The sequence below is a fragment of the Mus caroli genome, unplaced genomic scaffold (genome assembly GCF_978045245.1).
Source record: "Mus caroli unplaced genomic scaffold, Mus_caroli_1 scaffold_14, whole genome shotgun sequence".
In the NCBI taxonomy this organism is placed as follows: domain Eukaryota; kingdom Metazoa; phylum Chordata; class Mammalia; order Rodentia; family Muridae; genus Mus; species Mus caroli.
In genome coordinates, this window is record NW_028227269.1 from 65,091,127 (window position 1) to 65,117,518 (window position 26,392).

A 26,392-nucleotide genomic window follows, 5' to 3' on the forward strand; every position below is an offset into this window, starting at 1 on the left:
TTTCTTTTAAATCATGTGCACTATAAGTCTTAATACGTCCCCCAGAAAAAAAAATAAATCTAAACAGAAACTCATTTAAACATTCTGCACATTGATTTTTTATATTCATTTGGTAATGATTGGCAGTGATAGAAAAATCATACTTTAATTCTACTCACAATTGTTACTTTCACTATGTTTTTGTTGTTGATGTGAAAGACTGACCAAAAGCGACTTGGGGAAGGGATGTTTTATTTCATCTTACAATTACAGTCCATTATTGAGGAAAGCAGGAACCTGAAAGCAGAAACTGAAGCATTGGCCATGGAAAACACAGTTGCTTACTAGCTTGGTCTTTCTGGCTTGCTGGGCAGCTCTCCTTGTGCATTCGAAGCCCACATGCCCAGGGATGACATCAGCCACAGGGGCTGGGCCCGCCTATATCAAGCAGCATTTTAAAAATGTTCCATAGACATGCCTACAAGTCAATCCAATGCAAGTAGTAGTTCAGCTGAAGTTCTGCCTTCCCAAGTGTATCACATTGACAATAGCTAACAATGTCAATTGAATTTAACTATGCCACATTATAATTAAATATTATCATCATAGAATTTAAATTAACCATGGAAACAGTTTACATAAAGTCATGGGGTACTAAAGTTTAAAGAAATAATATGAATCATCGAACCTAAAACCTTCCCAATATTATGGTTTCAGTATTTCATAATTTCCCAAGCAACTCACATGCTGTACAATGATCACAATAAGAGAAGTTTTTCTAACATTATATCTACATACAATGAATAACGGTAGTTTAGGAAGAATTGAGTCAATGCATTTTTATGAAGCATTTCTATATGCGAAATGTGAATTGGAAAAAATTATGTCTGTAAAACATTCTCCTAACTTTTGCTTTTTCTTCATCCCACAGCTGTTGTTTTAAAAACAAAATCTCAAATGTTTGATTTTACTAAATGAAGAATCAAGAGCCAGATGCTGGGGTGAAAGCTAGCGAGCTTAAAGAGGCAGAGAAAACACTGAGCCGACCTTCCTCTTCAACTGAGTCCCAGAAGAAGAAAAGCCAGTTCTCCTCCACACTGTCTTTCAAACCATTCCAACCAAATGTTCCTCCTTTCTATTACCTGTGCATCCATATGTCCTCCTGACTTTCTCTCACTCTCTATTTTTTTTTCTGATGTTCCCTTCCTGTCAGCTGGTTGTTTGCTCTGCCTCTTGACCTGTGGTTGGCTTTAATCAATCTCGTTTTAAATAAAAAGAGAGCTGTTAAATTAAAGAAATGTGATAGTGCTGAGCCATACCACAACTAGAGGCAGGTTTTGTTTTGTTTTGTTTTTCCAGTAGCAATCTCAGGGTTCATAGTGTGATCAAATATCCTGCAACATACGATATATAGATAGTCCCAACTAAAACTATGCTGGCTCTTTCTTGCAGAAGACCAAAAGAACCTCTTGCAGATGGCTTAGAGTACCTGCTATGTTTATGTGCTGTTCTCATAACAAAACATTCCGGGTCTAGGTTCAGTGCTGAGTGATAAGCTAAATCTGCTGAAGGCTGACTGAAGGTGATTGGAAAAGGGTATGGCTTCACAAGAACCTGAACTTGGATTGAATGTGTAGACACAGCAGGGAAGAAGTTTTTTTTCCATTATCGCTGCTTCCCAGGTGAGCATGCATTTTTGTTTTACACTATTCTCTGCATTTCCCTTCACTTCACTATTGCCCTACCTACATAGGAAATGTAGTTTATGCAGTGGAGGTGTATCCGAATATGTTGGTCATGCAGTTTCAACTTCAAAGCTACAATCACACAGATACTTTCAGAAATCAAGTACCTGTAGTGTATCTGCAGACATAAGAGGCTATGCAACACCATTTGCATGACATCTCTGAACTTACCAAAAATTCTCTCAGTTAGTGCTGGAAAGACAGAGGGACACAGGGATGCTCTGCACATGTGTGCAGAATGAATAAGAGATGAGCACGTTTTTAATTGTAAGTCACGTTTCATCTACATCTTCATACTTGTTAGTCTGAAGTAGTCTGTTTGCTCTGTTTATTGTGACTTGGGAGAAGTAGGTAACCATGAAAAACAATGTTTGCTTCTCTCTTTGTACTCAGTACATTTTTACAGTATTCTAAGCAAAGACTAGAAACTCAATTCAGTTCTAATCACTTGAGATGAAGAGCATAAAAATAACCAGGCCTTATGGAAATGTTTGTAGTCATTGCTAACATTAATTTACAATTACTCAAAGTATGTTCATTAAATTTATATGATATATAAATCTAGGGAAACTAGACACATATACTTTTGAAATATTTTACAAGCTTCAGGAAATCTGAACCACACAAAAGAACTTCACAAATTAGTTTTAGAAAATGTACTCTTGATGATAATAATATATTAGAAGAAAACTATTTTAGCACATTTAATATTATTGTTTCTTAAAATTTTTCTTAATAACATGCAATGCAATCCATGAATTTTATTTATGCTGAATCACACACTTATGCTATTGGAGGATAAAGGATGATCCATTAGGAACTCTACTACCTACATTAATGTGTTAGTTACATCCTCAGAAGCACTAAAGATAAATCCAGTATCTCCAGAAAGGAAATGTAATTTAAAAAGTAGTAACATCTGAATACTGTATTATGTACAAGATAGTGTGCAAATACAATTCAAATATAATAATAGTTCCAGTGTACAAAACAGTTTAGGGGGGCAGGAAACATCCCCCCTTTAAAAACATTAAAAGTATTAAGAATATTTTGATTTTTAGATAACACATAAATCATTTTCATTTCTAAACATATATTTATCTCATGTCTAAAGTAAATACAGAAATTTAAATAGAATTACTATTTACAGTGATAGTTGTGAAAAATAAGTTCTATGTATAAACTTATGAAATAACTTTTTACTTATAGGAGGATACATTTTGATACTCTTAAGAATAATTTTCTTTACTAAGTGGTTTGTTGATTGACAGATAAAAACTGATGTAACTAACACTTAGATGTTCATGTGACTGAGGTCCGCTTAGCACACAATACTATTTTGCCATTCAGTGCTTTGTATGGAGACAAATTTAAATATTATTGACACCCAAAGCCCTGCACATTAATCATCCAAATTGGATTGAAACTGCTAAACTCAAAATTACCCTGATAAAACATGTGAAATCAATATGCACATTATATGTTACAGGATGTTTCAGTCATGGCAAAGTAGTTTGTAAAATCCTAAGTAAAAGGATTAAAGATTATATAGCTGCAATCAATAAGATAATATGTCATACATAATTGCAGTATTTTAGGGCAATATGATAAAGTGTATCTTAATGAATTGACTATAAAAACAATGAACTTAATGCCAAAAGATATTTGACCTAATTCTAATATCATTAAAAGAGTTGGCCTAAGTCAATCACACTAAACTTTCAAAAGATACAAAATCCGAAAAGGAAAAAAGGAAACCAGTCTATTTGTTCAACTCTAGGCAAAGAATATCAGATTTAGGACTTGGAATCATGGTTCTCCAAAGCAATTGTTTTATTTTTTTTATATTTTCCCTACATCTAAACAACTGGCTATAAACACAGAAGAGATAGTCTAATGAAAATAAAATATAATTGGGTGTTACTGAGGCATGTTCATCTATACGAACAGGAGAGTCAAATTTATTAGACTTTTCTCACTCAATTTGTTCAGAAATCTAAGAGACCAGTTCTGTTAAAAATACCATGGGTAAATAGTAACGTGTAACTAGCTGTTCAATTCTATAAGGTCTTCGATGGGTTATCTAATTTGTATGGGTCAAATGTGTCTTTCATAAAAATAGGAGATGAAAGATTTAGGCTCCCTCAAAGAACTACTATAAGAAATAGCTTATTAGTGATAATGTTTGATCTTTGAAAATATAAAGCATTTAATACAGTAAAGAAGCTGCAAAGCAGGTTCCTTCATTTACAATTAAACATTCTCTTTTTTTTCAGTGAGTATTTTTCTTTTTTTCCCCACATTTTTAAATTTTTTTTTCCATTTTTATTAGGTATTTAGCTCATTTACATTTCCAATGCTATACCAAAAGTCCCCCATACCCACCCACCCACCACTTCCCTACCCACCCATTCCTATTTTTTTGGCCCTGGCGTTCCCCTGTACTGGGGCATATAAAGTTTTCGTGTCCAATGAGCCTCTTTTTCCAGTGATGGCCGACTAGGCCATCTTTTGATACATATGCAGCTAGAGACAAGAGCTCCCGGGTACTGGTTAGTTAATATTGTTGTTCCACCTATAGGGTTGCAGTTCCCTTTAGTTCCTTGGATAGTTTCTCTAGCTCCTCCATTGGGGGCCCTGTGATCCATTCAATAGCTGACTGTGAGCATCCACTTCTGTGTTTGCTAGGCCCTGGCATAGTCTCATAAGAGACAGCTATATCTGGATCCTTTCAGCAAAATCTTGCTAGTGTATGCAATGGTGTCAGCGTTTGGAAACTGATCATGGGATGGATCTCTGGATATGGCAATCACTAGATGGTCCATCTTTTCGTCACACTTCCAAATTTTGTCTCTGTAACTCCTTCCATGGGTGTTTTGTTCCCTATTCTAAGAAGGGGCAAAGTGTCCACACTCTGGTCTTTGTTCTTCTTCAGTTTCATACTTTCACACATTTTTTATTAGCTATTTTCTTCATTTATATTTCAAATGCTATCCCAAAAGTCCCCTATACCCTCCCCCCACCCTGCTCTCATACCCACCCACTCCCACTTTTTGGCCCTGACATTCCCCTGTACTAGGGCATATAAAGTTTGCAAGGCCAAGGGCCTCTCTTCCCAATGATGGCCTACTAGGCCATCTTCCTCTACATATGCAGCTAGAGACATGAGCTCTGTGGTTACTGGTGAGATCATATTGTTGTTCCACCTATAGGTTTACCTCTTCAGCTCTTGGGTACTTTCATAAGCTTCTATATTGGGGGCCCTGTGTTCCATCATATAGCTGACTGTGAACAACCACTTCTATATTTGCCAGGCACTTGCAAAGCCTCACAGGAGACAGCTATATCAGGGTCCCTTCAGCAAAATCTTGCTGGAGTATGAAATAGTGTCTGTGTTTGGTGGCTGATTATGGGATGGACCCCTAGGTAGGGCAGTCTCTGGGTGGTCCATTCTTTCGTCTTAGCTCAAAACTTTGTCTCTGCAACTCCTTCCATGGATATTTTATTCTGTATTCTATCAGTGAATAATTTTTAGTAGTTCACACAATGCTAATTGAATGTCATTTCTTCCTTCCAGTTAAGATTTCACCCTTTTCAAATCAATCCAAGGTAGGAGCTGAACAGTGTACAATAGATGGAAGATACTTAGAACACTAAAGCATTTTTTGAAAAAGAGGGGACAAATCCCATGTCCCAAATTTAATTTTTTGGGTGAATATTGATAATACCCTAACACCATCCCAAGTGAATATTATACTTGGCTTAAAGTATCACCAGTTGTAATGAATGGACCTTGAATGTTTCTTCATTCATCTGACAGTTCATGTAAAAGCTTGGTGTGAAACTAACCTCTATTCTAGCCAGTTTGGACATGTTGTAAAATATGCATGATAGATTGATTCTTTGCCTTAGACCTGAATCAGAGTATCAGCTTGAAAGGTGCCTGTATTGTGGATTCCACAGAAGGGGGCTGTGAGATTGTATCTTGACTGAAGATACCAGCTTAAAGTTGTAAAATATATTTCTTTTAGATTGAAGACACACAGCTCTAAATGGAACGTATATTCCACATCTGCTATTTCTAGCCTCAGGAATGATTGTGGAAGAAAAATAGAGTCTATGAGTCATAGGCAGTTGAAGACTACAAAGAAGCCATGACTTCTGTACATAACAGGACAACTGCACATAGGAACTCACAGTGGTTGTAACAGCATGAATAAGACCCATGTAAGTCCAAGCCAAGCCAAATCCCAGCTTGGAGATAAGAATAGAGCACTAAGTCCTACATGTAGCCTAGGATTTATTGGAAAATTTTCAACTTTTGGCAGACTTTATTTATGACTGTAGACCTGGGTAGCTCTACTACTTTTCAACAAATTCAAGAATACTTGGGAAGCACAAAGTGCTCTTGATTAAAAAAACAAAAAAACAAAAAAACAAAACAAAACAAAAAAACAAGGCCAAGTGAGTCAGGAGAAAGTGGGAGGGGGGAAGGGGGAAGAACGGCAACTGATTTGGTGAAGAGTTTAAAGATGGTGGGTGATAAATTCAAATTGCATTGTATAAAACTCTAGACAAATTAATGAAATATTTAAGAGCAAAATTTTATTAAAGTGTTCCATGAACTAACTAATAAATATTAGCACAATAATCAAAACAATTGCTGGAGATAACATAATAAAAATATCAATTGAGAGTGCATGTCTTTGGAAATGGAAATTATCAGGTATTACCTTTTGGACTTCTGCTTTGAATCTGTTTCAAACAGATAATGAGACAGAGTGGCCTCCAATTACCAAACCAAGTTGGGGAGTTAGTGGAAAGATGAGGTTGCAAAGGTAGTTCAATGGTTAAGAACACTGTCTTCTCTTCAAGAGGTCCCAGGTTTTATTCCCTGCTCCCACATAGCAGCTCAAAATCATTTGCAATGTCAGTTCCAGGGGATCTGATGCCTTCTATGGCCTCTGTGGGCACCAAGCATGCATGTGCTACACAGACATACATGAAAGCAAAACACTCAGTATGTAAATTAATAAATTACACTTTGTATTCATTATTCAAGTAGTGAAATCCTTTCCAGATATACCTCATCTTATGATCTCCATAGAATTCTGGATGAAAAACTTACATAGAAAATGACCAACAGTGTAATGAAATAAATAAGGGACTGTTTTTTCTATAATTTGCTAAAGAGAATTTAATATTTGTTTGAGAAATGAGGTATTTTCCAACCCCACCAGATGCCAAGTGAATATGCAATTGAAAATAGATTATTACATCAGCAAAAATATGAAATAGAATTAATAATAGCATATTTTATATCTTCCTTTATAATGAGACACCCATTACTTTAGGGGATGATAAATATCTTAGAAGCAAAGTCAATTCTCATTCTTTTATATTGTCTCCAAATCCACACATGATTCATATATATATATATATATATATATATATATATATATATATATGTGTGTGTGTGTGTGTGTGTGTGTGTGTGTGTGTGTGTGTGTGTATTCAACAACTTTCATTAAACATAATATAAATGAACATTTCAAGGCAATTACTTTGCAGATAATAATTGTTTGAATTCAGCAGAAGGTGTCTGTTTTCATTTTGATTTTACTACCTTGCACTCTTGAGATATGCAGGGAAATGAGAGAGAAGAAGAGACAGAGGAATACACAGAGGTGAAGATCCAACAATTTAAAATCATCAGTATCTACTAATACAAGGCTATTGGTGAGAACAAAACTAACAGAGGAACCCTAATTCCAGTGGAACTTCTGTTGTGTGTATATCATCAGTGTATACCGCGATCATGAGACATCAGCAGTCTAACACTGCATTCACTCAAGGAGACATAACTTCAGGCCAGTGTGCTCTTTACATCTGTAAGGGCTCAGCAGATAAACAATTTCAATGACAGATGGAAGATGAAGAAAAAGAGACATCCATGAACACTTAGAAATTCTGCTTCAAATCATGGTTGTGTTAATCATGGGTGTGTTAAGAAAACAAAGGTAAACATATGACTTTTAAGTAGAGTTTACATTTGTGGGGAACTGCTCAAAGCTTGGAATATGCTCACATGCTTGTTACCACATTCCTGGAGGTTAATGGTACGTATTAAAGTTCTGACTCTTTGTGGAAATTTTTCTAAGTCACGTGCCCCAGAAAACCAAGTGAGGAAATTGTCAGCTACACTATGACTCATGGAAGCATTTTGAAAATGTATTGTATTCCTGATGACTAATTTCCATTAAAAGGATCACAAACTAAGCAACAAGAATGACAGTGTAGGGAAAATTAAATTTATGATAAAAATGAAAGCTGGAACACAAAGAAAAGATTTTGACTTTTTATGTCAAGTATCAAATGACACACTGACGTTATCAAATGTAGTTTAGATCTATCTAGAAGACTTGTTTGAAGAAAAATTGTCTTTCTCATTATCAACTATTTTTCAACAGCTCCATCCTTTTTGATTCTTAAGGCATACATTCTATAACATACAGTATAAACTTAAATTACTTCTTCTTCAAAAAATTAAGATAGATTTTTAAGCATGATGCTTTCCTAAATCAATGATTAGCAATAGTTTTTAACAAAACATTAATTTTTTAGTTTGCTTATACTTTTAAAATGGAGATGTCAGAATATATAAGCAACATTAACAAGAAATGATATTATAGTAGTTGAAAAGGTATAAGAGTTGAATCACTGTGGTAAGCCTATCTTAATTTCTTGAGGAAGAAATAATTTTAATTTAAACTGTACGTCATAGAATTTATGACTTAAAAGTCAAAAGGACGGAGCTGTGGGAGCATAGCTGAGATTCAGGAGAATTTGTTTCTTCCTTTTTTTCTTTAAGCACTGCCAGTCATTATCTTTCTATTTCCTTTTAAGACTCAAATTGCCAACCAATGACCACCTGAGTGGAAGTTCATTAGCAGTGCATCAACAACAAATTATACCACTTCCTAGGGCCGACAGACTAGAGCAACCTTAATAATTTGAATGCAGAACTAGATGCTGAAAGGTAGTCCAAGGTCTGTTTTATTGTAAATTATCAAGGCTCCATTTATTTTGTTGGTTTACTCAAAGTTAATCACTGCAGTAGTCATTCAAACTATTTAATCAAAGTGTGGCTAAATTGGAACGGTCATTTGAATGTTTCTACTCAATAGAACAACTGGGTGTAGATGCTACTTAAAAGGGAAAAGAGGTACATCCGGTAGACCCACATTATTTTTCTTGGAATAAGCCTCTCTTGTCATTCCTTCCATTTCAGTTTGATAATAAAAAGAAATATAGAATTCTCATAAATAAATAGTCTCATAAGTGCCATATGTAAGAATATGTTCACACTTATGGCTACCATGTAAATGGCATTTGACATTTCCTAATGGCTATCACTAGTTATTTAAAAAAGAATAACATAGGTGACATGAATTGGTACCATTTGTTGGTCCTTTGATGTTCAAAATTAGTATTTTGAATTCACATTTCCATCAAATGTCAAAATGCCCCTTCACTTCTAGAAATAAAACTGTGTTCAAAGTTAAACGCATATCTTACTATATTGTTCTTTTAAAAATTAGAATTGGAAATAATTATACAATGCTCTGGAGGTAGAAATTCCTGGGATGGCATAATTCCTTTGGAACTCTTTTAAAAATGTATTTCCTTAATATTTATGGAGGTGATTATGCTGCACGTAATCCCAGCATAAATAGTGAGACTGGAAGAAGGGATGCACTGACCCTCACCTACATGCTTCCTTGCAGTATACTTAATAAACCGTTTTTTTTGATAAGGGGGAGCAAGAGTTAAAGCAAAGAGAAAAAGAAAATTATCGAGTAACTCTACTTAAAACTCTTTCAATGAATTAGATGTTTTGTTCTACTGTGGATTTATACCCTTGGAGTCGTGGCATTCCTTTCTCAGATGACTGCTTCCATCTGCTAACTTTTCCCCCTGCACCCTACATCCAAACCTCCAGTTATCTACTTTATAAGTTTCAGTATTTTTCTTCCTTAAGCTATTTCTTCAGACGAAGAGCTTGTGTAGCTCGCAAGTTAAATATTTCTCTTTACCAATCTTCTCTTTACACAGAAATTTCTCAAAATCTGTGGCTCATTTCATGATAAAATGGTGATACACCAGTTGCCTTCAGTGGTATTGCATGTGTTCAGTCACTTGGATAGGTTACACACAGCTGTTCTTGGAGGTACTTTGGCCTTAAAGGCTCTGAGATCAGAACTGGCCTTTTGATTAACACAGTAAAATGTTCGAGTTCCTTCACACTTCCATATTAATTATATGTTTCATTTTAAATTTCTTCATTGTTATATCACACTTAGGACAATCAGCAAGTGGCTTTTGCTCATTTGCTTTTCAATTGTCATCCCATGCACCCCCGTTCAGATGATCAAACAACAAATGAAAACCAAGTCTTGTTGAGGGAGGAATGATTTCTGAATTATTGTGACACAATTGCAAACACAGAATTTTTTAAATATCTATGTTGCGTTTAACTGCCTAGGTTTCAGAAACATGGAATTACTGTTTTCTTTGTTTTATTTCCTAAGATGAAAAAAAAGTTTTAAGCATATTTATATACATTTCAATATAGGAGAAAACAGGTTGAAATAATTTCAATCTATTCTTTCACTCTGCATTATAAACTACTCCTGCTTCACAGGCACTGCCCTTGCTTTCTTTCTTAACCTTTGACTCTGTAACAAAGTACCTTTCTAATCTCATGCTTGTATGGTCCAAAAAGTTCATTATCTAAATTCCCTAAAACCTTTGAGACCAACGAAGTTTTGTGTGATTGTGTCTGGCACACTAACAACTGAATTAAAGTCCACCTGATATTTTTTTAAAAAGCCTTCAGCAAACTCAAAAGATACCTCTTTTTTTTTTTCCTTTCTTAGCACCAGCAGTGACTCTGTTTCTCAAGGTGAGCTAGTAACACCAGTTTTTCCTTGGAAGCAAATGCAATTTGTCTAAATTCTGAGTAATTCAGGCTAAACACAAAAATAAATTCAAAAGCAGTGTATTCTTAAGCAATGGAGAAGTCAATATGAATTTCCACTTTATGAAACTGACCTAGAAAGGTGGTTGTTGATGCTATCAATGAAGGTAGAAGCATATTGTTGGTATTATTAGTTAATATTGTGTCAAATGTGTGTTTTAAAATGTGAGTAGGACGTTTAAGAGGAGAGGGGAATGAGATAAAAGGTTAAAGGAGAGAATAAAATGGGAGGTAACTAACACTAAAGGCTGTTTGAAAAGCTGTGTGGAAACTTACAGCAGTAGAAGCTTCTTGAATATGTAGACATATTTTTCAGGAATCAAAATGGAACCATAAAGTGATAGGGAAGATAATAAACCAACTAGACATCTCCAGTGCCAGGAATGGGTTACACATCTTGCTTAGGCATTGCCCAAGCAGCCTCCATGGAAACCTACAAACATCACAAATTATTGTCAAGTCGATTGGTTTCTTTCTATAATGTGTTAGTTGCAGGATAATTGATCACACTTTGAGCCCCGAGATTGGGTTAGATACTAAAAGAAAACCTGTTTCTTATTGTGGTGTGGCTGAGCATTATCTCACACCTTTAATCTAAGAGCTTTGTGTTTCTTGTAGATAGGAATAAATCAAGTCAACTGAAGGTTAGGAGGCTGACCAAGCAACCAGGGCATAGGAAGTGAACATAGGAAAACAGCAACAACAACAACAACAACAAACCATAGAGAGTAAGACGAAATCTCGAGGACAGATAGAGAGACTCACAGGAAGTAGAAGGGAGAAACATTCAATTTGAAGGTTTTTTGAGACAATGTGGAGAAGAAGAAGAAGAAGAAGAAGAAGAAGAAGAAGAAGAAGAAGAAGAAGAAGAAGAAGAAGAAGAAGAAGAAGAAGAAGAAGAAGAAGAAGAAGAAGAAGAAGAAGAAGAAGAAGAAGGGGAAGGGGAAGGGGAAGGGGAAGGAGGAGAAGGAGGAGAAGGAGAAGGAGAAGGAGAAGGAGAAGGAGAAGGAGAAGGAGAAGGAGAAGGAGAAGGAGAAGGAGAAGGAGAAGGAGAAGGAGAAGGAGAAGGAGAAGGAGAAGGAGAAGGAGAAGGAGAAGGAGAAGGAGAAGGAGAAGAAGAAGAAGAAGAAGAAGAAGAAGAAGAAGAAGAAGAAGAAGAAGAAGAAGAAGAAGAAGAAGAAGAAGAAGAAGAAGAAGAAGAAGAAGAAGACATTTCTTTTAGGATGTCTGCTGAGGAGGATGGTCAGCTGGGTGCTTTCTCTGTCTCTCTGAGCTAGCAGGCTTTCACCCCAGAATCTGGCTTCCAAGATTTTATTGACTAAATCAAATGTTTGAGATTTTGTTATAAGCAACATGTGTTGATGAGGTCCTATTGCTAAAGATAACACTTACAGAGGTCATCAAACAAGAAATCAATTGAGTGCCTAACTAGAAATGTAACCCCTACTGACTAGTGTTGGAGATACTGGACGGTAGTCAGCATTCTATCTGAGACATTCATCAACATCTCCCAACCGCAGTCACTGCAGCCTACACTATAGTCATCCAGCGTACAGGATATAGAGGTACAATAGCAACTCAAATATTACGGAAGTAACTAATTTTTGATGGCTGAGAATCTGAGACTTGATAGTTCATAGTCCTATGAGAAAACCTAATATGTTATTCTGCTAAAGAACATAACAATAGTGTTGCTTAATGACATACTGCTATATTCATGATGCCTTGTCTTAAAAAAAATGAAAAATAAAAAAGGAGAGAAAAACAGCAGTGGCCAGAATATATAGCTTTTGATTTTAGGGTTCTCAAGAAAATGTTCTCAAGATGTTAAACTGAATTTGTTTTAAGAAATGACTTCTGAAAATATTGCTGATAAAGTGCTCTAATCTGAACATACAAATATTAATGTTTAATATTTTCTTCTTTATAGCCAAAACTTGAGGTTGAAGGAAAACTTTTATTTCTAGTTATTTTTCACTAAATAATATTAATGCTGAGTGGTCATCTTAAGTCAACAATTTATAATTTTTATTTTATCATGTCCTTGATAAAGACTGAAAATGTTCAGGGCTGATTATCCATCAGTTCATTATGTAGGCTACTTATAACACAGGACATATATATCACCCAGTTACTGAGTGGTTCAGGCTAAATTTTAATTCAAGGATAAATCCCTAAATACTGCCTTGTCTTATAATGTCAAAGGAGTACACGCTGCATTCTTTGAACATCATCAAGAAAAGCTGTCCATTTACTGGTGATGGTGGCACCTGATTGAAGATCTTGCCCAGGCTAGAAATGCCAGGTGCAATAAAGTGAAAAGAAATTTTAAATAAGGAAAATCTAAAATTATCTAAGGATCAGAGAATTGTCCTGCATTTGGCCTTCTCTAAGAATTTAAGTTCTTAGAAGATATCCGTTTTGTTTTTTGTTGTTGGTTTTTTGTTTGTTTGTTTGTTTGTTTGTTTGTTTCCTGAAAGATATTCCAGGTGTGATAAACCTCATGGGAATGTGGAAAATATCTTACCATCACAACAGTTGCTTGAACAAAATGGTTAATTCCCCCATTTTTCTTTAGTTCCTTTTCACTCTAAGTTCTATCATTGACTTATATTCCCCTCAGTTTCCAAGGATGCTCTTTACTTTTTAGAGCTGATTCCTTTAATTCTACTTATAAATTCAAGCCAAGGTCTGTGAACAATGCTATTTTTTTAAAATTCAGAATTAAAAAAATCCCTTAAAACATTTATCTAGAAACATTAGTATAAGCATTTCGCTAACTTAACAAATAAGCAAGCAAGCAAGCAAGCAAAAAACTGCCTCTCAAACAAAATACAGAAAGGTTGTCTTCAAATTCCCTAACTCCTGAAGCTCTTTATTTACTCTTATTCCTATCTGTGTGTCATAACCAAGGACTCACTTTGAGCCTCTTTCCCATGGCTTGGTTGCCATCAGAATAGAATTCTTCTGATAATGACTGTCAGAGAAGACACTTACAAGGGAGTTCAGCCTCTCCCATGCAATTGCTAGGGACAATTTGTCCCTATCTTGAATTTCTATTGTTTGTCTGAAGCTGCGTTCCCCTTGCTTTCTGATAACCTCCACAACTTGCTTCATACCCATTACTTCTCTTTCAGAAGAGATTGCATTTCCTAAAGCTACTGGGCTGAACTCTGAGCAATAGTCACTTGTTTACAGAAACCTCCATTGGCTTTTGTGGTATACAGTGCTTCAGAGCACATTTGCCATTAAACAATATGGAATCACTTTTAGGACATGATTTGATCTCCTTTCCTCCCTCCCTCTCTCTCTTCCTCTCCTGTTTTCCCTCTTCCCTCCCTCCCTCCCTCCCTCCTTCCCTTCCTCCCTCCCTCCTCTCTCTCTCCCTCTCTCCTTCCTTCCTTCCTTCCTTCCTTCCTTCCTTCCTTCCTTCCTTTCTTCTTTCTTTCTTTCTTTCTTTCTTTCTTTCTTTCTTTCTTTCTTTCTTTCTTTCTTTCTTTCTTTCTTTCTTTCTTTCTTTCTTTCTTTCTTTCTTTCTTTCTTTCTTTCTTTCTTTCTTTCTTTCTTTCTTTCTTTCTTTCTTTCTTTCATCAGTAATATCCCCCTCCACATATTCTTTTTCTGCTCTGCTATTTTCTAGTTTTAGACCTCCAGTATTTTCAGTTCATGTTTCATTTACCTAGCATGGTATATACATTTTTTGTTTTGTTTTATTTTGTTTTGTTTTGCTGTTTCTTCTTGTGTCCTAGTTGGTCTAACTGAGAGGTCTTCATTTCAAGCAATTACACTGATGCATTTCCACTATTTGTTTTGTGTCTGAAAATTGTTTTCCAAGTAACTAATTTTCCAAATATTTAGTAGTCTCTTAATTCTCAAGATTACAAAAGCTTGTATTTCTGTTTTGTTGAGAGTTCACTCACTTCGAAACGTGAGTTGTAACAGTTTCTCAGCCCATGACAAAAAGCAACAGAGAAAAGACCTGTGGAAGCTATGCCACTGGGAACATAGTTGAAGCCACTTCCAAGTAGCTATGATATCAGTGACTGTGACCTGAACATGAAAAACTACAAATTTGGTCAATTCTATCCATTACAGGGCAATTGGCAAAATTTGATTATGGGTTGCAGGTGAGAGAGTATTGTGTGAAAGTAAAACTTCTACATTTAATAATAGTATGGTAAGCCTATGTGAAATATTTACTGAAAGATTTTGTATAAAAGGACACAATATAACCAATCTACACTCATAAAATATATCAAACATATGTGCATTCATATACATATGTTTGTATAGCAGTTAGAATATGAACTAATATATATGAGAACTCCTCATTCTGTCTTAGTTTGTAAAGAATGCATTTCAAGTGTTAATAAAAACAGCAACAGGTTGGCTTAATTTATACAGATTTGAAATCTGTTCTCTTGATGAAAGCATAAAAGCTTATGTTTTACATCTCTAGAAGATTGTTCTCATATTAAACTAAAAAGACGTTTTATGACCTTTTGAAAATTATCAAGAGGAAAAAATCATCATCAAATACTGACATAAGCTCCATGAAATTGCAAATAAAAATTATGCTGGGAAACTGACTTTCTCAATAAAATATTTGTCAAGTAAATAGATTAATCCTCCACACACAGTGGAGGCCAATTAGTGAAGGAACATGATAAATGTTAGGTGCTTTTTGTGAACTACTTCAGAGTCTTGTAGAATCTTATTGTAGAATATCCTTCTTAGTCAAATTAAAACACATGATCAGTCATTTTGAAAAACACTTTAGAAAAAAGAAAAGCTTGCAATTCCCAGAATAATTCTCTAGGTATTTCCAGGGAAAGCCATAACGATGTGGTCATTTACCATATACTACCTGTAATTATTCCCTGATATTTGTTAAATCTATGTGATTTAAAATGAGATGACACATTGGACTTTCTTTTACTAAGAAATGTGGCCACATAAACCTACGAAATCTCAAACCACATGAAGTACCATAAATAAATGGGATAATTTACTAAGGTGGCACCTAACTTCAACACGTGTGTATATATAAGAGTGGGGGGGGGGTGAAAGGTACAGTCATACTAGAAAGTTGGTGTTCTCTCTCTCTCTGTCTCTCTCTCTGTCTCTCTCTCTCTCTCTCTGTGTGTGTGTGTGTATGGTGTATGGTGTATGGTGTGTGTGTATGTGTACCTCAGTGAGAACTAGTTTTTTGGATATGTTCACAAAGTCCTCTTTTTACTACCAATATTATCTATAAATATAACACAAAATATATATCAGTATATCCGAAGTCATATTATGTAAAAAGGTACCTTTAGTTGTTAATCTATATAAAACTTGAGGCCATGCCAATTTGAATTTATAAAGCAATTATTCCAAAGAGTGTCTCCAAATTAATTCCCTGAATCCACTTCTTTGATATGGGATATCAACAGTATTTTAATATATTTTGTTGTTTCATTTTTTATTTTTCATGGGAACAATACATAATATCAGGTAGAATTTAGCTGACCCACTACAGTGGTTTAAATGGAAAAAAAAAGAGTCCTGCATGTACATAGGTATTTAAATATCAGTTTTTCACTGGTGATGCTGTTTTGAAAGATTAAGTCCAGCTGGAGAATATATATCACCAGGAGTAGGATTTGAGAGTTTAGAGTCTCACCCCTCTTCTATTCTGTGTTTTGAGTGTTCTGTTAATAAAAGTCCCCTCATCTTAATGCAATGGCCACCATATGCTTTGCCCGCTGCAACTATTTGAGCTTTCTTTGGAACCAAGGGCCAAAACAAACTCCTCGCTTTATAAAAGTCACCCTTGGTCATGGTATTTTAACACAGCAAAAGAAAAACAACTAAGATACCTAGAGATTATATTCTTTCTTTCTTTCATTTTTATTTCTAACTGTTGTTCTTGTTTTAAATATCTGAGTTCTTTGCCTGTATATATAACCATATTGTGTGCGTTCCTGGTGACTGTAGAAGCTAGAAAAGTATTCTACAACTGCTAGAACTGGAGCTATGCACATCTGTAAGTCCACATGAGGATGCAGGAAACAAAACCAAAGTCACCGGCATGAGCAGAAAGTACTCTTAATTGTGGAGTTATCTCTCTATCCTTCAGGCACTCTTCTTTAACTGCCCATTTAAAGAATATTTTACACACTTCTGCATATCCATTTTTACAAGTAAATATCACCACCTCAATAGGAGGTTGCAGACAAAATTAAAATCATGTCATTGGCAAGCATTGTATATGACACTAAAACCACAATTTAGATGACCAATTATTTAGAGGCAGTAATTTGTACTGAACTTCACGGCTCAGCACTAGTCTTCCTTTGCATTGGAACCAATTTTTTTTTCTTTACTAAGTGACATATACTTTTTGTCTATAGCATTTGTTTGTTTGTTTGTTTGTTTTTAATTTTTGGCTACTTTATTGGTCATTCATTAACTATTATGTCTTACTGTCATGATATGATTAGGACAACTTCATTTTTCCAAATCTGTTGCCATTCCCTTTTATGAGAAAAACACACATGTTTCATGATGGGCCCTCTCACATCTTCTCTTTTTTTTTATTTTATTATTATTATTATGTATTTTCCTCAATTACATTTCCAATGCTATCCCCAAAGTCCCCCATACCTTCCCCACCACTTCTCTACCCACCCATTCCCATTTTTTTGGCCCTGGCATTCCCCTGTACTGGGGCATATAAAGTTTGCAAGTCCAATGGGCCTCTCTTTCCAGTGATGGCCGACTAGGCCATCTTTTGATACATATGCAGCTAGAGTCAAGAGCTCCAGGGTACTGGTTAGTTCATAATGTTGTTGCACCTACAGGGTTGCAGATCTCTTTAGCTCCTTGGATACTTTCTCTAGCTCCTCCATTGGGGGCCCTGTGATCCATCCAATAGCTGACTGTGAGCATCCATTTCTGTGTTTGCTAGGCCCCGGCCTAGTCTCACAAGAGACAGCTATATCAGGGTCCTTTCAGAAAACGCTCACTAGTGTATGCAATGGTGTCATCGTTTGGAGGCTAATTATGGGATGGATCCCTGGATATGGCAGTCTCTAGATGGTCCATCCTTTTGTCTCAGCTCCAAACTTTGTCTCTGTAACTCCTTCCATGGGTGATTGTTTCCAATTCTAAGAAGGGGCAAAGGCAAAGTATCCACACTTTGGTCTTTGTTCTTCTTCAGTTTCATGTGTTTTGCAAATTGTATCTTACATCTTGGTATACTAAGTTTCTGAGCTAATATCCACTTATCAGTGAGTACATATCATTTGAGTTCTTTTGTGATTCTGTTACCTCACTCAGGATGATGCCCTCCAGGTCCAACCATTTGCCTAGGACTTTCATAAATTCATTTTTTTAATAGCTGAGTAGTACTCCATTGTGTAAATGTACCACATTTTTTGCATCCATTCCTCTGTTGAGGGGCATCTGGGTTCTTTCCAGCTTCTGGCTATTATAAATAAGGCTGCTATGAACATAGTGGAGCATGTGTCCTTCTTACCGGTTGGGATAGCTTCTAGATATATGCCCAGGAGAGGTATTGCTGGATCCCCCGGTAGTACTATGTCCAATTTTCTGAGGAACCGCCAGACTGATTTCCAGAGTGGTTGTACCAGCTTGTAATCCCACCAACAATGGAGGAGTGTTCCACTTTCTCCATATCCTCACCAGCATCTGCTGTCACCTGAATTTTTGATCTTAGCCATTCTGACTGGTGTGAGATGGAATCTCACATCTTCTCATAGTTTGACTGTTACCTTTCTTTATTATCAAATTTCATGTTCAGTCAGTTACATTTGAGATTTTAATGATGGTACCTTGCAAAGTCTATAATATAATTTAACCTACTTAGAAGCAAGAGTTCATCTGTTTTTTTCTTTCTCTAATCTAGCAAGGATTTGATAGATGTTTCCTATTAATGTTAACATATGGTAGAGTAAAAATTTCCAAAAAAGACTGACTTCTATCCTTCGCTGACTCCTGCTGCCTGAGAACAAGATGCCCTATAAGCCACCTTAGGTAGAGACACCCAGTACTGCCACTTGAGCACTATGTGTGTTTTATGTCACTTCCAGGTATGGATTCACACACTCACAGTAACTCCACCCTAACATCTGAAGTTTCTAAGCCTACCCAACTCTCCCAGGTAGTATATCTCAGTTCCACTGACCCTAGCCTCTGCCAGCTATGGAACACCTTAGAACCCTGTGAGCCTTCCACAGCAGTCTGAGGACTGTTGTGAGGACATTCAAATGCTACAGAGGTCTCATTCCTCTTCTCTCAAGCTATACCTAGAAGCAGCTGAGCTGGGAACAATCTGATGTCTTACTTGTGCATCAATCCTCAGTTCCCCAAGACTTAACTCCAAGGAAAATTTAGTAGGTTCATAACCAAACAAAAGGTGAGATGTTTACTCCCATCACAGAATTATAAACACTAAAAAGATAAAAGACAATATGTCTGCTTCTTCTAAAATTAATTTCCTAAAAGTAATGTTCCCTGACACAGCATACTGTGACTGTAATAAAGCAATTATATATATACTTCCAAGAAACTCAAATAAGATATGAATAAAGGCCAACATAAAGACCACAATAATGTTAATAACTGAATATAATAAAGAACAGTTCAAGACGTGAAAATAAAATTTAATGAAATAATTACTTAATAAAAGGCAAGACAAAATAACATTTGAAGTGAGAATTTTTTTTTAAAAAGGTTGAATAAGAAGCTTAATAGAAAGTGTCACCAGCATGAATGTGCCAAGTGGAAGAAAGAATATTAAAGTGTAAAGATAAGATGAAAGAACTGGATCTGATTCAGTCAAGGAATATATTTTAAATCCAGAAAAAAAAAAAGAATATACAGGAACTTTAGAACTCTATGGAATGACTAAATCTACAAATCATAGATAATGAAGAAAAAGAAACCCAGTTCAAAAACTTAGAAACTATTTTCAATAAATTCATAGAAGAAAATTTCCCAAATAAAATAAACAACTTTGTATGCAAGAGAAAAGAACAACAAATGTATACAACTGGGAACAAAACAAACTCACCACAACATACAATAGTCATATATTAAGTGTACAGAGTAAGCCAAAAAAAAAAAAAAAAAAGGAATGACGAAAGACAAAGAGACTAAGATATATGTAAAGTAGGACCATCAAAATAAAACAGAATTTCTCAATGAAGATTTTAAAAGTTAGCATGGTTTGGCAGATGTTCTTCAGGTTCTAAGAGACCACCAATGCTATGACAGACTACTATACCCAGCACAACTATTAGTTGTCATTGAGAAGAAAGAGAAACTTTGCACAATTAAACAAACAAAAACAAAACAGATTAAAGGAGCTTATGATCAGCAAGCCAACTCTATAGAGGATATTGGAAGAAATACTTCAATCTGAAGAGAAGAAAAATGTACCCAAGAGGGCACAGATAAAAAGCAACTTCAGATAATTTATCAAACAAAGAATTGAAAAAGAAAATCACAAAATAAAATGTCAGCAATTATGGGGCTGGAGAGAGGGCTTAACAGTTAAGAGCACTGACTGCTCTTCCAGAGGTCCTGAGTTCAATTCCCAGCAACCACATGGTGGCTCACAACCATGGGTAATGTGATCTGATGCCCTCTTCTGCTGTGTCTAAAGACAGTGAGAGGATATTCACATATATAAAATAAAGTATTGTCTTTCTCCCATCCTAGCCTCTTGTTTTAATTCTTTCTGAATTCTAACTGGCAGGCTTAACTCAGGATTTCTGGCTCAAACTTCTCTCTAAGCTGACTGATTCAAATTTGGATCTTCTCAGCTTCTCACTGAATTGCTCTGCTTGGCTTCAAACTAAGTCTGGTAGTTTGTTCTAATCTTCAGGTTTTTTTCTTTTTATGTATTTTTAAATCATCATCATCATCATCATTTTTTTTACATTCCAGTCATTGCCCCTCACTCCAGATCCCCTCTCCCCCCAGTTCCTCATCCAATTCTTCCTCTCCCCTGCCTCCAAGAGGGTATCCTCCCTCCACCAGACTTCTCCCTTCTCTGGGGCCTCAAATTTCTTGAGAATTAAGCACATCTTCTCCCACTGAGGCCTGACCAGGCAGACCCCTGCTATATTTGTGCCAAGGGCCTCTGATCAGGCCGGGTATGCTCCTGGTTGGTGGCTCAGTCTCCAGGAGTTCCCCGGGGTCTGTGTTATTCTCTGGCTTCAAGTGTCTCTGCTAACCTGCACTGAACTGCATGAAGTCATGAAAAAACTCAACTCCACTGCACTGCACTCATTTAATTCAACTGCACCGAACTCAACTCCATTGAAGTGAACTCCCTGGCTCTCCCTGTGCTACTGTTAAGTAGGCTCTCTTTCCTGTCTGTCCTCTTGAGATTTTAGCATATCCTGTCTTTGACTCATTCTGTCCAGTCTTTCTCTGATTCATATTTTTGTCTGCCTTTAAATGTCACTTTCAAACATGGCTGTTTCCTTCTATAAACTAACCATACTTTCATTGTTTGGAATTAAAGGTGCACACTAAGAGCATGCCTGTATTCTAGCCAGACAAATTAAAGATGTGTCATTGCAGCCTGATCACACAGACCTAGATGGTTTTTTGATATAATTCTTTGCCAGAGCAGCTATGTTCCTGGATCAAAATTTTTCTACAACTTCAAGGTCAGCCTGATCTACATACGTAGCTCCAGGACAGCCAGCACTACACACACAGAGAACAACAACAACAAATGTGTGTGTGTGTGTGTGTGTTTAGATATAGAGGCAGTTGAAGCCAGAGAATAACACAAACACTAGGGAGCTCCCAGAAACTCAGGCACTAACTAGGTAGGAGCTTACATGGGCTGGTCCGAGGCCCCTGACAGATATATAGCAAATGTCTGCCTGGTCAGGCCTCAGTGGTAGAAGATGTGCTTAATCCTGGAAAGACTTGAAGCCCCAGGGAAAATGAGGTCTGTTGGGGGTGGGGTGGGGAGTGTAAATCCTCTTGGAGGCAATTTTGTTTTTAGAAATAACTATATTTTTTTCTGAAATTATTTTGTAAATTATAAGATAAAAAATGTTCTAACATCAGTCCTATGCATTTCACTTCTCAAGGTTAAAAAATTAAGAAGTTTGTGAAATATAATCTAATTATGTTAAATGTGACTCTTTTGTTCTGTCATAAATGAGTATCAGCAGTCTATCCTACTTAGTTTTAGAAATCCCATGAAATATTTTATTTTTTACTTAAATGCCCCAAACTCAGTACCAAAACAAAAAACAAATAATAACAACAAATTAAAATACTGAGAATTTAAGCATAGTTTTTTTTTGCAGTCACTAACATTTGATTGGCATTTGGCAAGTACCAAAAGACTTCTCTGAACCCATTTTTCTTATCTTTATAAGTTCAAACTTTAGTCTTCAAAAGCACTAACCTTTCTGTTTTACTTAGGGTTTTATTGCTGTGAAGAGACACCATGACCACAGCAACTCTTATAAAAGTCTTCATTGGTCTGGCTTAGAGTACAGTGTCTTAGTTCCTTGGCAGGAAGTGTAGTGTCATGCAGGCAGACAAGGTGGAAGAGAGATAGCTGAGAGTTCTACATATGGATTGGCAGGCAGCAGGAAGTAAGTGAGACACACTTCCTCCAACAATGCCACAAGTCCAACAAAGCCACACCTCCTAATACTGCCACTACCTATGAGCCTCTGAGGGCCATTTTCTTTCAAACAACACATCTTCTTTTCCCAAGATAAGCATGAATAATTTAGAAAAATGGGCATTGATATCCAAAGGAACACAACAGAAATTTTGTGTACTTATTAAAGTACAAGGTTTAATTTATAGGCTATTTGGGTAATTTTTATGCTTTATTAAGATGTAGGTTAAAATATTTAAAGATGGGAAATTTAATGGACTGAAATGCCTTTCGGGATTGAGAAATGCTACATGATTGTTAAATATATACTGGTGTAAAAATGTATGTGTATATATATATATATATATATATATATATATATATATACACATACATATATATATATGTGTGTGTATATATATATGTATATATGTATATATTGCTGTGCAATAATAAATAAATAAATAAATAAATTGGGCCCATCCCTCAAATGTTATTGTTTGATAAAATAATAGCTCAAGGGCTGTTAAGTATTTCTGCCTTCTACATAATAAAGAATAATTAAATGCAGGCAAGAAAATATTATATATATATATATATATATATGTATTTTTATTTTAAATATGGTAATAAATCTTAGTGACAAGGACAGACAAAATATCCCTTTTAATATAGTTTCCCTATCTAAAATGCATTTATTAAAAATTTGTAACAATTCCAATAATAAGTAATTTAGGCCATATTGACAAAAGATAAATTGTCAAATGTTCTATGTTATTTGGGTCAATTATTGTTTTCGCCTGATTTCTATTTGCAATTCACATAGATTTCAATCAAACACTGTGAGGGAATGAAAAGAAGGTGAAGGTTTTTGGGTTTTCTAATTCCATTAAACTGACAGTATCAATTATATAATGGATGTCTCAGCAGGGCAGCATCTTTGTCCTTCCAGATAGGGAACGAAAAAGTAATTCTAAACCAAACCTTGAATATCTAAGACAACAAGAGCAGCAAAAATAAGCCCAAATTGTTTTCATGTTTAAATTTAATATTTTCTGTTTAAAAAGATGTTTTTCTCCTAGTGTTGGAGAACAGAGACCATTTAATTTCTGTCCACAAGAGATTTGGAAGAGTTTAACTTCAACAAGAAAATGTTAATATTTTGATGGTTAATTAAAAAATGCATTTTATGAAGGAAAGCTTGATATACTCATTCCTTCATCTTTATATTATTTATTATTTATTTTGCCCAAGGCTTACTGAATTTTGCTACAATTTGTTCTAATTTACATAGAACTTTGTTCCTACTGTGTAACTTTAATAGTGTTAGAAGGTACTAACTCCAATACATAGTATTGGAGTTAACAGTAATCCTCAAGTGTAGGGAGCAAATGAAGCTCTGAGTCAGTCTATATTGTCTATATGAGTCAGCTATGTCAAGGGCCAAGCAATACGGTCCATATAAAACTGGCAAAGCCTTTCTCCATCCAAGCACAAGTGTTTGAAAATGATTAACTACAGTGTATAAACAAAGTAGCAACTTCAGCTTCCCCCTCTTGGATGTTTGCCTATGAGACTGGTCCCCTATAGAAACCTCTTACTGCATCTATCTAACTCCTCCTCATGTGCTGTAAAGAATAACAAGATGAGGTTCTGGGTTGATGAAGTTATAGGTGTGAGTCTATCAGAGCATGCCTAGACCATCTGATCCCAGCTTTTATATTTACTTCTAGCATTTATTTAGTGCCACTGTCCTTTCTTCATTTTCTCACTGGCCCCAGTTAGAGTGTCAGAGCCAGGTTGGATTTGGCAAGCAATCTCATCCATATGTGAATCCTGAGAACTACGATAATGACAGATCTGACAAGCTATTCTCATTGTTGAAACAGAAGCATGAATGTTATGGGGGCAAACCAATCAATTTCTGATTGGATTTATTTCTGTGCCATCTTCCAGGAGGATTTCTGAATTTAAGAACTAGAAGTGGAGTATGATTTCCAGCAAACTGCTTTCGAGATACAACAGGAAAGTTTATGTATACACTCATATTGATTGTGACAGGAAGTGCAAGACTTTTGCAACTTTGAAAAAGACAAATCTTTAACACACAGGGAGGAAATTGAGCACAAAATCCTACCCCTAGCTACCCCTAGGTAGATGCTGGGAGGTGGGGAATGAGCTTCTAATTTCCTTTACTAGCATGACCCTAGGAAGGTGGAAAATACTCCAGAGAGCGACCCACACATGATTAGTTGGGCAATACAATTGGACTTGATGGATTAATAATAATAACATTAATAATAATACAGTTTAAAAAACAAGAAAACTTGAAGTTGTGTGTATAGGAAAATGGGGTGGACCTAGAAGTTTTGGGAAGGGGAGGTGAATATCCTTAAATAATAGAAATATTAATTTTTATTCTACTTTTCATTGTTTGATTAAATCAAGCTTTTATCAGTTCCCCAGTCTCTACTATCTTAAAAGAAATCTTTCCTATATTCCTACATATTACTTAAATTCTTATATCGGTTTTCTCAAAAGTTTAGTGTTTCTTAGGTTACTGTCAGTCACACAGTCTGCTGAAGTTTGCGTTCAGATTCACCTCTCTCTCTCTTTGGCCTTACCTTCTGCATTCAGAAATTTATCCATCTAGACTCTTTCTGGCATGTTACGTCGTTCACCATGTCTTCATCTTGAAAAGTGTTTTAAAAGTTCTCTGAAACAAGGTTAGTTTTTGGTTCTCTTTTAAGGCTCACAAAAACTTTCTCCATTAAAAATTGTTTTATATCATATGGCCTTATTTGGTGCATGATTCAATACAGGCTTAGGACAACTTTTGAAACCAAAGTCATAAAAGTTAAAGTGTTCTATTCAAGTAACATTTTAAATGCTGTCACAGAAAAACTTTCACAAAATAGTATTGTTTTTCACATTCATGTAATATTCAAACTAATCCTTTATTTATGTCTTCATGCTAGTGTAAAAAAAAAACTAGGAGGAGAATTTGGACATAATGTGCTTTAAAAATATAAATTAATAATAAAGAACCCGAATAAATCCTAAGATAGTTTAGTTAGAAATGGAGTATATAGTGACTTTATTTTTGGAAATGACAAGTCTCTTAAATGAAATGATTGAATTATATATAAAATTATACAACATATTAGCTAGTAACTATGCATAGCTCCTAAATTATCACTGAGGTAATACATATTAATTATCATACTTGTTTCAGTGCATACAATACCTCAAATTAAGACATGCTGAATTATAGGAGGAATATAAATTTATTACTAAATTTAAATTTTCATTGTTTGATGATTGTGTCATTTGCCAATTATTGTTTGTGTATTGTTGATTACTAATTATATCATAAAATTTTGCTACTGTTTGCACCTTTAAAATGAAAATGCACTGTGTACTTAATATTTTCTTATTCTATCACATCGTTGATGCTGAAAAATTATTCTGCTCCATCATCCCAGTATTAAGCTACTAACTAATGTCTTATACTCATATAAAGATATATTGATGAATATATCTTTAAATGATCATTATAGAAGTTCCTTTTGGAATAGATAGACGTTAATACAGAGTCACATAGCTAGTCACTGGACAGAGAATGAGTAATTGCATTATGCTCAGTCCTAAATGGGACATGTATATTACACTCCTCCCTCCCAAGGATCAGACATCGTTGTGGAAGAGAGGACAAAAAGATAAGAGCGAGCGAGCGAGCGAGAGAGAGAGAGAGAGAAAGAGAGAGAGAGAGAATACAAAGTAACAGTGTTTTCCAGACACAGCAGAGCATTCAGTCTCAAGCCAGATAGAATGCCAGTGTGCAGTGGGGAGGTGGGCATGGAGTCCCACTTCTAGCTGACAGCTTACTGGTAACTGGGACCTGCTGGGAGTGGGATAGTCAGCTTTCATGAATGGTGCAGACCGTGGTAGGTTAACTATGATCTTGAGGATGACCAT

General features: G+C 35.6%; 1 protein-coding gene across 2 annotated transcripts in view; it reads right to left on the reverse strand.

Moving 5' to 3' along the window:
- Mdga2 (MAM domain containing glycosylphosphatidylinositol anchor 2) overlaps positions 1–26,392 on the reverse strand; it is a 766,587-nt gene that overhangs the window by 185,957 nt on the left and 554,238 nt on the right. The gene's annotated exons all lie outside the window — the stretch shown is intronic.